Source organism: Bos javanicus, chromosome 16 (assembly GCF_032452875.1).
Source record: "Bos javanicus breed banteng chromosome 16, ARS-OSU_banteng_1.0, whole genome shotgun sequence".
NCBI lineage: Eukaryota > Metazoa > Chordata > Mammalia > Artiodactyla > Bovidae > Bos > Bos javanicus.
Window position 1 is genome coordinate 51715393 of NC_083883.1, and position 14144 is coordinate 51729536.

A 14144-nucleotide genomic window follows, 5' to 3' on the forward strand; every position below is an offset into this window, starting at 1 on the left:
TGAGGCACAAGGAGACTGTTACAATGCAGAGCCTCCCAGGGAGTTAGAAATTGTTAAAATAAAATCAATAGACGAATTCTTTGTCGAGTTAATGCCTGCTGCCAAGTTTCCATATTTCCCACCCACTGTGTCCCTGAGAGTGTATTGATTAATATAGTTTATATAAGTATAAACTTTAATGTTAATAATAACCTTAGACTCCTGAGCTAATAAATTCTTCCTTTAATTACCCCCGCTGCACCCTTGCCCTATAGGAATGCAACTTTGCCTAGTGCTTTTGGGGAGTGGTACTAAACTCTAAAGTCACCTTTGGAGAAAATAAGTTTTTCTGGTTGACTAACTCTTATCAGAAGAAAAATGTTAGCAGGTCTCCTGACCAGAACATGATGTAAATCATAAAGCCTTTGTATCTGAAGAAAAGCCTGGTTTCAAGGTCTGCTGACCTTGCATGACTTTACATCCCCTATTATCTTCTATGTACAACTTTGGGTATAAAAGCCCCTGCTGGAAATAAAGCTACGGACCCTGCTCACTAAGCTCGGTCTCCCCATGTCATTCTTTCTCGTCTCCTTTTCTTTCCTTTTGTCTCTACTCTTTCTTCAGGCCAAAGTAATTGGAGCGTGGAGGTATATTAATTTCCCACATAAATCAATTATAATTAGGCCTCTGATTCTCTCCACTGACGCTATCCCTTTTCGCCAACGCCGTCATCCTGAAGGAATCCCTGGATCCAACCAGGGATGGACCCCGGTACAGAGGCCTGGGTTTGATACCTGCTCAGGAAAATGGATCCCCCTTGCCAATATAAGACCCAGTGCAGCCAAATAAATAATGAATATATTTGTGACTACTTTAAAAAAAGTAAAAAACATAAAATACATTTAGACATTTCTATGGACTTCCCATTAAGGTCAAGGAGAAGCATGCTCTCCAAACAACTCTCTGCCCACCTCACCCCACCCCTACATTTTCACAACTGTTCACAATGAGGGCTTAAAAATTATATCTCCTTCTCTACTTTATCTTCATTTGTTTTGGTCGCTAAGCTGTCTCGGACTCTTTGGGACCCCATGGACTGTAGCCTACCCAGCTCCTCTGTCCATGGTATTTTCAGGCAAGAATATTGGAGTGCATTGCCATTTCCTCCTCCAGGGGATCTTCCTGACCCAGGATTCGAATTCGTGTGTCTTCTGCATTGGCAGGCAGATTCTTTACCGTTGAGCCACCAGGGAAATCCTCTTTCTCTTCATAGTGACCTAGTATTTCTCTTGTGCCTGGAATTTTATGTGGCTAGTTTTCTTTGTCACCTGCTTATCAATAACATTTTCCAAAGGCTCAAACACATCAGAACTGTTTAATTTCTGGAACCCCCTTTTCACTGCAGACTGATGGCATTCTCAACCCACTCACAGCACTGCCCTCTTGACCCTTCCTCTGCCGTCATCCCTCTGACTCTTGGCCTTTCTCCTGTATGGTTCCCTTTTCCTGGAACCCCTTTGATGTTTACTCTCTTATTTTGCTGAAGTCAGTAGCTTCCTGAGAAGGGTGCTTGTCTGAAATGTGTTTATTCTGTTCATCACCTGTGGATAGTTTGGTAGGGTATAGAATTCTAAATTCAAAATACTTTTCCTTCAAACTTTCTGAAGTCATAGTTTTTAACTGTTGGCTTCCAGGGCTGCTGTGTAAAAGGTCAAAGTCATTATGATTCTTCACCATTTGTGTGTGATATTTGTTCTCTCTGAAAGATTTTAGGATTTTCTCATTATCCTTCAGTTCAGTTCAGTAGCTCAGCAGTGTCCAACTCTTTGTGACCCCATGGGCTGCAGCACGCCAGGCTTCCCTGTCCATCACCAACTCCCAGAGCTTGCTCAAATTCACGTCCATCGAGTCGGTGATGGCATCCAACCATGTCGTCCTCTGTCATCTGTCCCTTCTCCTCCTGCCTTCGATCTTTCCCAGCATCAGGGTCTTTTCCAACGAGTCAGTTTTTTGCATCAGGTGGCCAAAGTATTGGAGTTTCAGCTTCAGCATCAATCCTTCCAGTGAATATTCAGGACTGATTTCCTTTAGGAGGGACTGGTTGGATCACCTTGCAGTCCAAGCGACTCTCCAACACCACAGTTCCAAAGCATCAATTCTTCAGTACTCAGCTTTCTTTATAGTCCAACTCTCTCATCACATCTTTATTCTTGGTGTTCTCAAATAACACAACAATATACCTTGATGTGGGCTTTGCTCATGGTACTGTGCACACAGTGGTTCTCTCCATTCTACATATTCATGTCCTTTAGTTTTGGAACTTTGTGAAGAACAAGCCTCCTCCATAGTCTATGTTCTGTCTTGATGAAATTCCTTTTACATTCTGACTGGACCTCTAATTTTAATCTTCTGTTCTCACATAGTGTTTACCTCTATTTCTGGTAAATATTCTTTTTAAAGTTTTATTTATTTATTAATAGTTTTGGATGCAGTGGGTCTTCATTGCTTCTCAGACTTTCTCTAGCTGCAGCAAGCTGTGGCCACTCTGCTTCTCATTGTGGTAGTTTCTGTTGTTATGGAGCATGGGCCCTTGGCATGTGGGCTCAGTAGTTGTGGCACACAGGCTTGGTTGCTCTGTGGCATTTGGGATCTTCCCAGTGAGTGTTAGTCGCTCAGTCATGTCTGACTCTTTGTGACCCCATGGACTGTAGCCCACAGGCTCCCCTGACCCTAGAATTCTCCAGGCAAGAATACTGGAGCAAGGCTGGCATTAGGTGATTGGTTAGTGTTGGGGGAATATTGTAATTTCCTCGGTTCTGTCTCACCTCAGCAAAAATTTGAAGCGATGGATGGACCTGTGTTACAGCCCCATGTAATTTCCTCAGACAGAACAGTGTTAAGTCCATTTAAATTGATAAATGTCTCTGAAATTTTCTATTCTCTCTTCCTCTAGAGGTTTTGTATATCCTTAGTCTGCTTTATTCATGGATAATTGGCTTTGTTTGAAGCTATTGTAAATCATAATTTTAAGAATTTGCTGCTTTACAGAAATACAATTGGAGTTTGTATACTGATTTTTTTTTTATGTATACTGATTTTATGTAGAGCTACCTTGCTAAACTCTCTTACTGACTCTAATATTGTATTTCTGAATTACATTGTTTCATGTACAAACACAACCATCATATGTGAATTATGCCAGTTTTATTTCTTCCTTTCCATGTTACAGACCAGCTCCATGTTACAGCTCAGTTTTATTTAGAAAGCAAAGGAAAATATGTCCTTGAAGCCTGAGGGCGGGCTGACTAGAAAGATGTGTAGAGAAGAGAAGCCCCCAATCCTTCTAGGCTTCTTCCTTTTACACATTTGTCTCCTCCCCTGAGTCTGCCCTGTGTAAATTGGGCTGGCCGGGAGTGCTGTTTGTTTTATCTGAGGTCCTCACTCCTGTCCTCGGACATTCCTTTGCTCTATTTTCGTGGGCTTTTCCCTTCTTTGTCTTTTAGCCGCCGCCATTTTGGACTCCTTTATTCTAACTACCTAACAGTTAGGGCGGGTATTTTTACCTAACATGGGGCTTGAGAACTGGCTGGTTTAGATCCAGGGGGCTCATGGCAACGGTTGCTCTGGGGTTCAGTCAGTTCCGGAGATGACCTTAGTGCAGAGCTCCACACTTGTGACCTTGGTACAAAGCCTCACACCTGTGACCTTGGTAGGGGGCTCCACAACAGTGAGAACTGTAGACAAGGCCCATGGATAGATGCTGAAATTAGTGATGAGGATGTGTGATGAGAAAGAGGATGTTGTCAGAGTCTCTAAGTAGCTTCCTACTGGATATTTATTGATTATAGTGACTTTACGACAGAGAAATCCACCTTACCATGATATCAAGGTGAACGTTGCTGGCCAAGAGACAGATGGATGCTGTGTTATCCCCGTTATGATGCCCAAGGACACAGCACTTCTTGCCAAAATGTATGAGCTCATTGTAATCTGGAGAAAACATTAGACATGTCCAAGTTAAGGGGCAATCAACAAAATAAACTTTAGAAGTGTCAAGGTTATGGGCAACAGGCAAACCTTGAATATCCAGGACTGATTGGAATGGACACAGGAGCCATGACGACCAAAGGCCATGTGGGTCCGGGGCAAAGGGCGTTGTGGGAAAGCCACCACACCTAAGTAAGTCTTGTAGTGGCCAGTGCTGTGCTCAAGCAGCTGCCTGCTCTTCAGAATCTCATAAGGCTGTGTTAGTTGTGAGCATCAGGAGGACTTGGCAGTACTGTCCACTCTTTGCAACCCTATGGACTGCAGCCCGCCAGGCCCCTCTGTCCATGGAGTTTCCAGACAAGAATACTGGAGTGGGTTGCCATTTCCTTCTCCAGGGAAACTTCCTGACCCAGGGTTGAACCTGTGTCTCTTGCATTGCAGGTAAAGCCCAGGAGAACCTGGGTGGAAGGTATATGGGAACTCTCTATACTAATTTCTCAACTTTTCTGAGGTCCTAAATTATTTTCCAAATAAAAACCAGGACACACACAATGGGGCATCACTACCCACTCACTATCTTTATTTTTTTTTTCTTTTATTCTTTTTACTGGAGTATAATTGCTAGCTTTAAAAAGACCAAAATAGGGACTTCCCTGGTGGTCCAGTGCTCCCAGGGCATGGGCCCCTAGTTCAATCCATGGGCAGGAAACTAGATCCCACATGCTGCAGCAACTAAGAGTTTGAGTGCCTCAACTAAGAGTTCGAATGCCACGAGTAAGGATCCCACGTGATGCAACAAAGATCTTGTGCGCCACAACTAAGACCCAGCACAGCCAGAGAAATAAACACACGTTAAAAAGACCAGAAATCCCTAGTGTTAACCAGGAGGTAGAGCAACTGGAGGTTTCACACCTTGCTGGTAGAAACATAAAATATGTCAACTATACAAGAGCCACTTAGGAAAATGATCTGGCAGATCTGACAGTGTCAGTCATATTCCATACCCCACGTCCCCTAAACTCCACTGCACCCAGGTCTTCAGTTAAGAAAACTGGAAGCACAGAAACACACAGCCCTGAACATGCTTGCTGGTAGCAGCTCATCCACCAGGGCAAACCCCGCCCAGCGTCCACCAGCAGGGAAGGAAGCACAAGCTGAGTGGCGGGTTGGGTGCTGTTTGGGGGTACAAGGCCGTGAACTGCTGAAAGGAGCAGCACCCTGGAAGGATCTGGACCTCCTTATGCTGAGAGAACAAGCCTGACATGCAAGGGGGTGGACAGCAGGATTTCATTTACATAAAATCCAGAAACAGGCAAGACTCCAGTGAGTGGACGGGCAGGGAGGAGCGGCTGGGACTTTTCGGCTATACGTTTGTTGACTCATCCGACTGTACTCTAGAAATGGAAGCATTTCACTTTAAAAATCATATGTCAATAACCTTTTCAAAAGGTAGATAAAATTAATACATTAAAAAGCAAGAACAGGGACTTCCCCGATGGTCTAGGGGTTAAGACTCCATGCTTCCAATGCAGGGGGCACAGGATCAATCCCTGGCTGCAGAACTAAGATCCCACAATGCTGCGTTGAGAGGCCTCCCCCCCCCCCCAAAAAAAAGAAATAAATTAACACAACACTGTAAATCAACTACAACATTGTGAATCAACTATACTTGAATAAAATAAATGTTAAAAAGCAAGAACACCCAGAATACTTCTGGAAAATCAAAGTCCTGAAGGGGTCCTCGCCTTACAGAGGGTAGAGCGTCTTCAGACCCGGAACTAGAACAGGGTGGAGCAGCAGAGGGCGGAACAGAGGAGGACACCCTGTGGACTCCTGGCACAGGGCGGCTCAGACTTCCCGAGGCAATTCCAGGTACTTTCCTAAGGAAGAACCCTGCCGCCCCCGGGACGCTGGGAACGCAGGGCCCGCGCAGCCTCGGTTCACCGCGCGGCCAGCAGGTGGCGGTGCTGCCGACCCCGACGGGCCGCAGCCGCGCTCCTCCTTCTGGCGACTCCCGGAGGCGCGGCTTCCTGCAGGTGCACGTGGAGGCAACTCTCCCCGCGATGCCCCGAGTAGCTGGTGACCCAGCAGCTGAACGCAAGGCTGGTCCTTCATCCATGTGCGCTGCCTCACAGCCTCCACGTGTACCCTCAGGCCAGAGTGGGAAGCAGTTACTAGGCTGCCTCTCTGAGCACGGGGTGGGAGTAACACCCCCTCTCCAGCCCTCGAAGCTGCCTGTGCGGGAAACTGGAGCCCTGGACCACGGAGGGGCCTAGGGCTGGGGAGTAGGGAGCCGGTTCATCCAATACACTTTTTTTTAGGGCGTTTGTAGCCAAAGATAAATCAACGATTAGTAAGGAGGAGCCCCATTTTCAGCAACGAGATGTTTTCAATCACTGGAAAGTCCTTCTTTCTCATTGAAAGGATGGAAAATCTGTATGAAATACGAAAGCTTCCTTTTAAATGCATGGCCAAAGTGAGAGAAAGAACAGGAGGGAAATAGCAAACCCAAATGCAATGAAATCAAAACCATAGGGCTTTGCTGGTGGTCCAGTGGTTAAGAATCCACTTGCCAATGCAGGGGACACGGGGTCAATCCCTGGTCCTGGAAGATCCCACATGCAGTGGAGCAACAAATCCTTCGAGACACAACTACTGAAGCCGGCGCCCCCAAGAAATAGTAACCCCAGCTCTCTGCAACTACAGGAAGCCCTCAGGCAGCAACGAAAACCCAGGGCAGCCAAAAATAATAAGCAAATAATTTTCTTAAAGGGGGACCATAAGAGGGGCTGAGCCCCAGGATGTGCCGTTGGAGGAGGGGGCAAGAGAAGGGGACAGGCAGGGAGGAGTGGACCCAAGCAGAATGTGAGGTCAGCTGTAGGTCAGTGTAGGGGGTGAGGCTGAGGACACCACTTATCAAGAGGGCAGGATTCTGTATTCATTCCCATTTCTCCCAGCCCGGTGGGGGCCTAGCACTTTAAAATAACTACATGTCAAATGAGCAGATTCTTCCTGTGAAGACGGCTGGCTACTCGGGCTGCAGGTTTACAGAGGAAGGAACTGGGGACACAGAAGGAACAGGACAGCCCAGCTAGCTGACCCAGAAATGTGTCCTGGAGGATTAATCTTAATCATGACACTTCCAAGAAAACATCTGAGCATATTAGTATGAAAGGAAACAGACTTTTGACTCTAAGGAAACCAACGAAACTGTGAGATTTGGCATAATTTTTTGCACAAAAAGAAAAGAAGGAATTCCAGAGTTTTCTTCTGGTTTCACTAAGAAATCGCACAGTTGCCCATAAGAAATAATAAATGACTTACTCTTTTTCTTTTTAAAAAGATAAAAACAATTCCACAGCTTTTGTTTTCATTTGACACAAGCATGATCAAAATCATGAATAAATGTTTTGAACCTGTGTCCATCAACAGATAAATGGATCTCGTCTCTTCTCTGCCATATCCTATCAGGGTTGAATTTACTCCCTGCCAGGTCTTCTCACCGGAGAAGGCAATGGCACCCCACTCCAGTACTCTTGCCTGGAAAATCCCATGGATGGGGGAGCCTGGTAGGCTGCAATCCATGGCATCACTAAGACTCGGACACGACTGAGCGACTTCACTTTCACTTTTCACTTTCATGCATTGGAGAAGGAAATGGCAACCCACTCCAGTGTTCTTGCCTGGAGAGCCTGGTGGGCTGCCATCTCTGGGGTTGCACAGAGTCGGACACGACTGAAGTGACTTAGCAGCAGGTCTTCTCACAAGACTTTCAGGATCAAGTAATTCCAGGACAAGAAGCAAAAGCAGGATTGTCCCATTCCTCAATGGATTTAAATGAAAACTGGTAATAAAATCAGGTACAACTACAAGAGAAGACATTGGAGAAGAATCAGGCTGGGTCTATAAGGAGCCCCCATGGGAGGTGGCACAGATTTATGCTGTGTCAAGGTCACTTGCATCTTACTGTATCACTCTGAGAACATCACTACTGTTTGAAAAGCTGGATGAGTTTTAGTGGGAAATGATTTTTCTCTTTGCGTCAGTGTTTCTGCACTAGTGCTTTGGCTTAGTGATAAATATGTAAGACCTTTTGTTGGGAAAAAAACAACAGATGAAAGAATAAAGAAGATGTGGTATACGGAGGACTTTCCTGGTGGTCCAGTGATTAAGACCCTGAGTTCCCAGTGCAGGGGGTCTGGGTTTGATCCCTTTTCAGGGAACTAGATACCACATACTAGAGCTAAGAGATTGCATGCTGCAACCAAGATCTGGCACAGTCAAGTAAATAAATAAATATTTTAAAAAGAAAATGTGGTGTATATATACTCAATGGAATACTACTCAGCCATAAAAAGACTGAAATTCTGCAACTTACAACAATGTGGATGGACATAGAGATTACTATGCTTAGTGAAATCAGTCAGATAGGAAAAGACAAATACCACATGTTATTACTTATATGTGATGCCTTTTTTTGGCCATGAAGTTTGCAGGATCTTAGTTTTCCAACCAGGAATTGAACCTGGGTCCCCGCAGTGAAAGCACTGAGTCCTACCTAACCCCTGGACCACCAGGGAATTCCCTGTACTTGGAAACTTCAAAATAAAACAAACTAGGGAATACATTTAAACAGAATCAGACTCACATATATGAGAACAAACTAATGGCTACCAGTGGGGAGAAGGGCGGGAGAGGGGCAAGACAGGAGTATAGGATTAACAGATACAAACTACTGTGTATAAACATAGATAAGCAACAGGGATTTACTGTACAGCACAGGAAAATATAGCCATTATTTTGTAATCACTTTAAATGGAGTAAATCCATTAAAGTGTTGAATCACTATGTTGTATACCTGAAACTAATACCGTAAATCAACCATGCAGCAGTAAAATAAACAATATGAGTAAATGTTTCAGATGCCTAAAAAAACCGTTTCACATTCCCAAGAATTTCTCACTTCGTTGATAATTTCTGGTTGAAGACACTTTGGAGCAGAGTAATGTTATATTCTTCAAGCATGATTCACCTAGTTGTTTCCTTGACTTTAATTTTGAATGAATCTCTTCTGCATCTCCTAATATGAGATTCATATACTCATCAAAAGTGCTTCCCTGGTGGCAGACGTAAAGGATCCGCCTGCAATGCAGGAGACCTGAGTCTGATCCCTGGGTCAGGAAGATCCCCTGGAGAAGGGTTATTCTTGCCTGGAGAATTTCACGGACAGAGGAGCCAACAGGCTACAGTCCATCGGGTCGCAAAGAGTTGGACACGACTGAGTGACTAACACACACACATACTCATCAAAAGCAAGGAGATCGCCCTCTAACCCTAACCCTAGCCACATACTCACCTGTGGCTAAAGCCACACTTGAAGCCGAGATCTAGTTTGCAAGAATTTAAAGATGAGGTTGAGGCTTGCACTGTCACCCTTTCGTTCCTGGCCATGGAGTAGCAAGGTGGACACCCACAGAAGCCAGGCCGACTCATCACACTGAGGGATGTCAGCTCAGTGTTATCAGGGCAAAGCCCTGATTCAGGAGGCTGAATCTGTGGGGACATCGGTCCACTCTTGAAAGTCCAGGTGTCGCAGAGGTGCCTTTGTGCCACCTGCAGGCAGCCAGGGAGTGGGGGCAGCTTTATAGCATCAGAAGAACAGAAGTTTCTCCCCGTTCACCACACTGACTGGAGAGGAGGGACATGAATGTCCTCAGAATCAGACATTCTGAGGACGCAGCAGGTCAGGGGCGGCTGAGCCTCCCTCCCACTGCCCTTTTAAACCTCTCTCCCCCCACCCCTGCCCCAGCAGCTGGGAACTAAGCTGGTCAGAGGCTGGATCACCCTGGTTAACATTCCAGAAATAGGGGCCTACAGACCTCACACTTGCTGAGATTAGTGAAGCGCAGAGCAGACCCTTTCTAAACACATGCCATACATGGTGAGCGGTACCTTTCTCTTTTATGTTAGGAATGAAAAAGAATATAATTGTATCTCTTGCGGGAGCAAGAGCACTGTGGGAATTTTCATGCCGATAAGTCTGGAAACATAAACAAGATGGACAACTTCCTAGGACATCTGAATAGTTTCAGGGCCAGCAGATCTGCTGATGCCCTGAGCCCAGACTGACCAGTGAGGCTCAGCCCTCGTCAGCCTCCCTGGGGCTCCCGGCCATAATGGACTCCAAGAGGGTCTCTGTACAAAAGCAGAAACAGGCCAAAGGGAACCTGAGTGACTTCACACATGGGCCTCCTCACTGGAGCCCCTCTCCACTCTGTTCAACACCTCTTTTTGCTCAATTCAGTGTGCTCCCAGCAAAAACTGCCATACTGCTGATGCCTGTGCTGATCTGTTCTGGGAGGAGGGACCCACTGGGAGCCCTGTGGGTCCCTCCAAAGGGAAGATCCCCCAGGTGGGACCTGCCCCACTTCCCAGGCTCATGGAATCCCGAGCCTCAGTTCTGCCTCTGCCAGTTGCCAAGCTTGTGATCAGGCAAGCTTAGGCCCAACTGCTGCCCTGCATACTGCCGGCTCTCCGTTTGTCTACTCTAGGGAGGGAAGGGAGCCAGGTCCCAGGCCAGGTCCCGTCCTGCATGTCCTGGGAGCCCGGGAACCGGGTCTGCCCCAATAGTCCACGATGTGCTGTCCTCTTATAGAATCCTTGGAGGCCCAGAGAAGCCGGCCATTCCAAGCTCCAAGTCTTGCGGGCCAGCTCCCTGCTAGGGGCTCCTGGAGGCCAGAACTTACCCCCCGCCTCTGCAGGTGAGAAAACAGGCACCAGTCCACTGCTATGCCGCCCTGGGGACATTTTTGCAGCCTCTCAGCTCATCTCTGTCCTCAGGGAGCAGAGAAGCAGGGGTTCTGGGTAGGGAGACATCTGGGGCTGGGTGCAGAGGCTCAGTGGGTGCCGGGGCTGGGTGGGTGCTGGGGCTGGGTGCTGGATGGGTGGGTGGGTGCCGGGGCCACCCCAGCCACCTTGCTGCAAGGGCAAATTGGGCAGTGAGTTGTGCAGAGGCTCTCGACACACCCCAGTGGCGGTGTGTGGGGGTCCTCTCTCTAGTGTCCCCTGCACTCTCCCTCCCCACAAGGTGCGGGTGGTCTCCCTCAGGTCACTGGCTGAGGATGAGCTGCTGGGGGGCCCCAAAGGCTGCCCAGAAGCCCGGGCTGTCCGGCCAGTGGCGGAGGCACCTTTGGGTCCTACAGGGGAGGAGGGCGGCCAGCTGCATCATGAGAAACATGGCCCCACAGAGGCCAACCTGGGCTTGACAACTTGTTTCTCAGAGCCCATATCTGCCAAGAGGAGAGCGCTGCACCCATAAAAAAGGCCCCCTTCCTCGGATGTCAGGTCCCCACCCCACCCCGCAGGAGCAGTCATTCTGTGGTCCTTTGGGGCATGAACAGAGGCTGGCCCCAGGAAGAGAGGACCCAGCCAGGGATGCCAAGGCTGTGGAGAGGGTGGTTCCCATGAACACACAGGCCCAGGAGGGCAGTTGCCGCCCCAACCCTCTCTTGCTCAGACAACCCAAACAGCTTGGTCACCTGCTCATCCCATGACCCTCCGTGCTCGGAGTCTGAGGAGCCCCACGCCAGCTGCTCTCTCAGGATGCTGATGGGGTGCAGGGGGCCACCCTGTCTAGAAGTCCCCCCAAGAGGTTTCCTGGAAGCCCCTGTGGTTGCTCCAGGCTGGTCAACCACCCCACCACTACCACCTCTGGGTAGAAGCATTTCCCACAGGTCCTGGAGATCGGCCCCGACATGAGGTGTGAGCTGGGTGGGCTCCCCTGGATGCCCCTTCCCGAGCAGGGGCAGGGACCACAGGGACACCATGGGTGACCAGCAGCCTCCAGGGATCTGAGGGGGCAGGTGGCATGTGGAGAGAATGAAGCTCATGGAGGCTTCTGGGGTCACCCTTAGATGGTCAGTCTGACGCCTCCAAGCAGGAAGCCAAGACCATCCGACACTGACTTTTCTTCTATTTGTGGTCGTGATATGAAGTCTCCTCTAAGCGGATTTAAAAAGAACTTTCAGGAAATAACCACGCAGCTGGTAAAAGTGAAAGTGTTAGTTGCTTAGTCGTGTCCAACTGTTTATGACCCCATGGACTATAGCCCGCCAGGCTCCTCTGTCCATGGGATCCTCAGACAAGAATACTGGAGTGGGCTGACAGTCCCTTCTGCAAGGGATCTTCCTGACACAGAGATTGAACCTGGGTCTCCTGTATTGCAAGTAGATTCTTTACCATCTGAGCCACCAAATATACTGACTACCAGAAAGTGGAGCTTCAAACAGGGAAGTGTGCCTGAGCTGGACCTGTGGGGGCTGGATGGAGGCCTTCCCTCCCTGCCTGCCACGTCCTTAGGGCCAGCCCCAGCTGGATCTCCCAACAGGGGACCTGAGAAGCCATGTTTTCCTTGCCCAGAAACGGCTTCCTGTTTCCCGTGCTCTCGCTCACAGTCACGGGCCATAGCCTCCCCCTTGCCTTGCTGGCCCCTCGCAGGCAGCTCAGCCCCCTGTTCAGTCTGTGTCCACAGCTCACAGCTGGAGCCAAGGGACAGCGGGCCAGGCTGCCCACCCTGCTGTCTGAGGCCCCCGGACCCCAGTCAGGGTAGGGGCAAGTAGGGCTGAGGGAAGATGCTCATATGTTCAGGGAGGAGATGTTAGGCAGAAGGAGTGACCTAGGGTTCTTGGAAAGAGAAGGGGTGAGGGTGGAGGGTGGAAGGTCAAGTTGGGGAGGTCAGCGGGGCCCGCAGGCCACGCATTTGTGGAACTCAGTTGCAATGGTCAGAAAACTGGTGTTCTACTATTTACACAAGAGGGGCTTTCCTGGCCTCTATGACTGTGAAGTCCAAGGGTGGGCTTGCTTCAGACAAGTTGGATCCAGACACCTGGTGCAAATACTCTGGTAGGTTTCTTGCCTCTCTCCGGGGGTGGCTTCATCCACAGACCAGCTCTTCCCGAGACACCCTCCAGTCAGCAGCTGGATGTCTACCCTTGCCAAGGGAGCAACCACACTTTCTGTGAGGCTCAGCAAAGGCCTTCCGGCCAGGCGGATGGTCTGACTGGCCAGGTTGGGTGCTCTGCCAACACCTGGGTAAGGTGGGTGAACCCACCTAAAGGCCCACAGCCTGAGAGTGGAGAATGGAGGCCCCCAAAAGGAAAACGGAGGCACTGGCACTGGAAGGCAGAACAAATGTGGGGCAGGCAGGTGCTACCCGCCTAAGACACGGTGGGGGTGGGGGTGTTGGGTTTGGTTTCAGTTCACATGCTGGTTCCTCTCTGTCTGCTGACCCTCCCCTGTTCCCTGTGCCCAGCAGCCAGCCTCCATGTCTGCATAGCCCAGGCCCTGTCCTCTGGTCTCCAGTGGGAATGCTCAGGAAGCTGGTTCCAGCCAAAGCAGGGTCTCTTTGTGGGGAGGGAGCAATCATGATGGGTGGACAGTTGGTTAAAGACGGGCCCTCTGGTCTTTGCAGTCCTGCCCATTTGCCCTTTCTGGTGGGAGAGAGGCCACCGGTGCCACACTTGGCTACATGAGGGCTGTGGGTGCTGACCTTGACTTCTCCTCCCCTTCCCTTAGTGGGGAAAGAATGACAGAAGCTCCAGCTGCTCCTGCAGACTCCATGAGCTCCTGCTTCTGGGTTGGGGGCTGTCAGGTAGGGGCTCTGGCGAGGGGATCTCAGGGCTGGTGGATCCGGGATCTGAGAGGGGCCATCTCTGTGGGGCTAGGAGAAGGGACCCAGAATTCACCTACATTCCTCACAGGCTGTGGCTGGTGACAGACGGGGTTCCAGCCCCTCTGCAGAGCTGAGCCCTAGGACCGGGACTTTGCAGAACTAGAGATGGTAACCCTGGTGGCCACTGGCAGGGACAGCTGCAGAGGTGGGTGTGGGGGCTGATGTGAGGTGAAGGGTGGATTTCTGGGGAGTTTGTTTGCTTTACCAGCCCAGAGCCCTCTGCTGGGAAGCAGGGCTTTGTCACACTTGCCCCCACCCCAAGCCTGCAGCAGCTCCTCATACCCTGGATAGGAGCAGAACATGCCCCTCCCCCAACACCTGCTCTTTGCCCAGACCATGCTCTGCAGAGTCAAGCCCAGACCGGGAAACAGCAGATCCCGCAACCCCATGCCTGGCCCATCCCTCCAGCCAGGAGCTGCCTGACCAGGAAGCTCAGCATTGGTGTGTG

At 49.4% G+C, this 14144-nt stretch overlaps 1 pseudogene; it reads left to right on the plus strand.

Annotated features, from left to right (window-relative positions):
• The first annotated feature begins 6029 nt into the window (after positions 1 to 6029).
• LOC133227356 (large ribosomal subunit protein eL39-like) lies at positions 6030 to 7903 on the plus strand (annotated as a pseudogene).
• The last annotated feature ends 6241 nt before the right edge of the window (positions 7904 to 14144 follow it).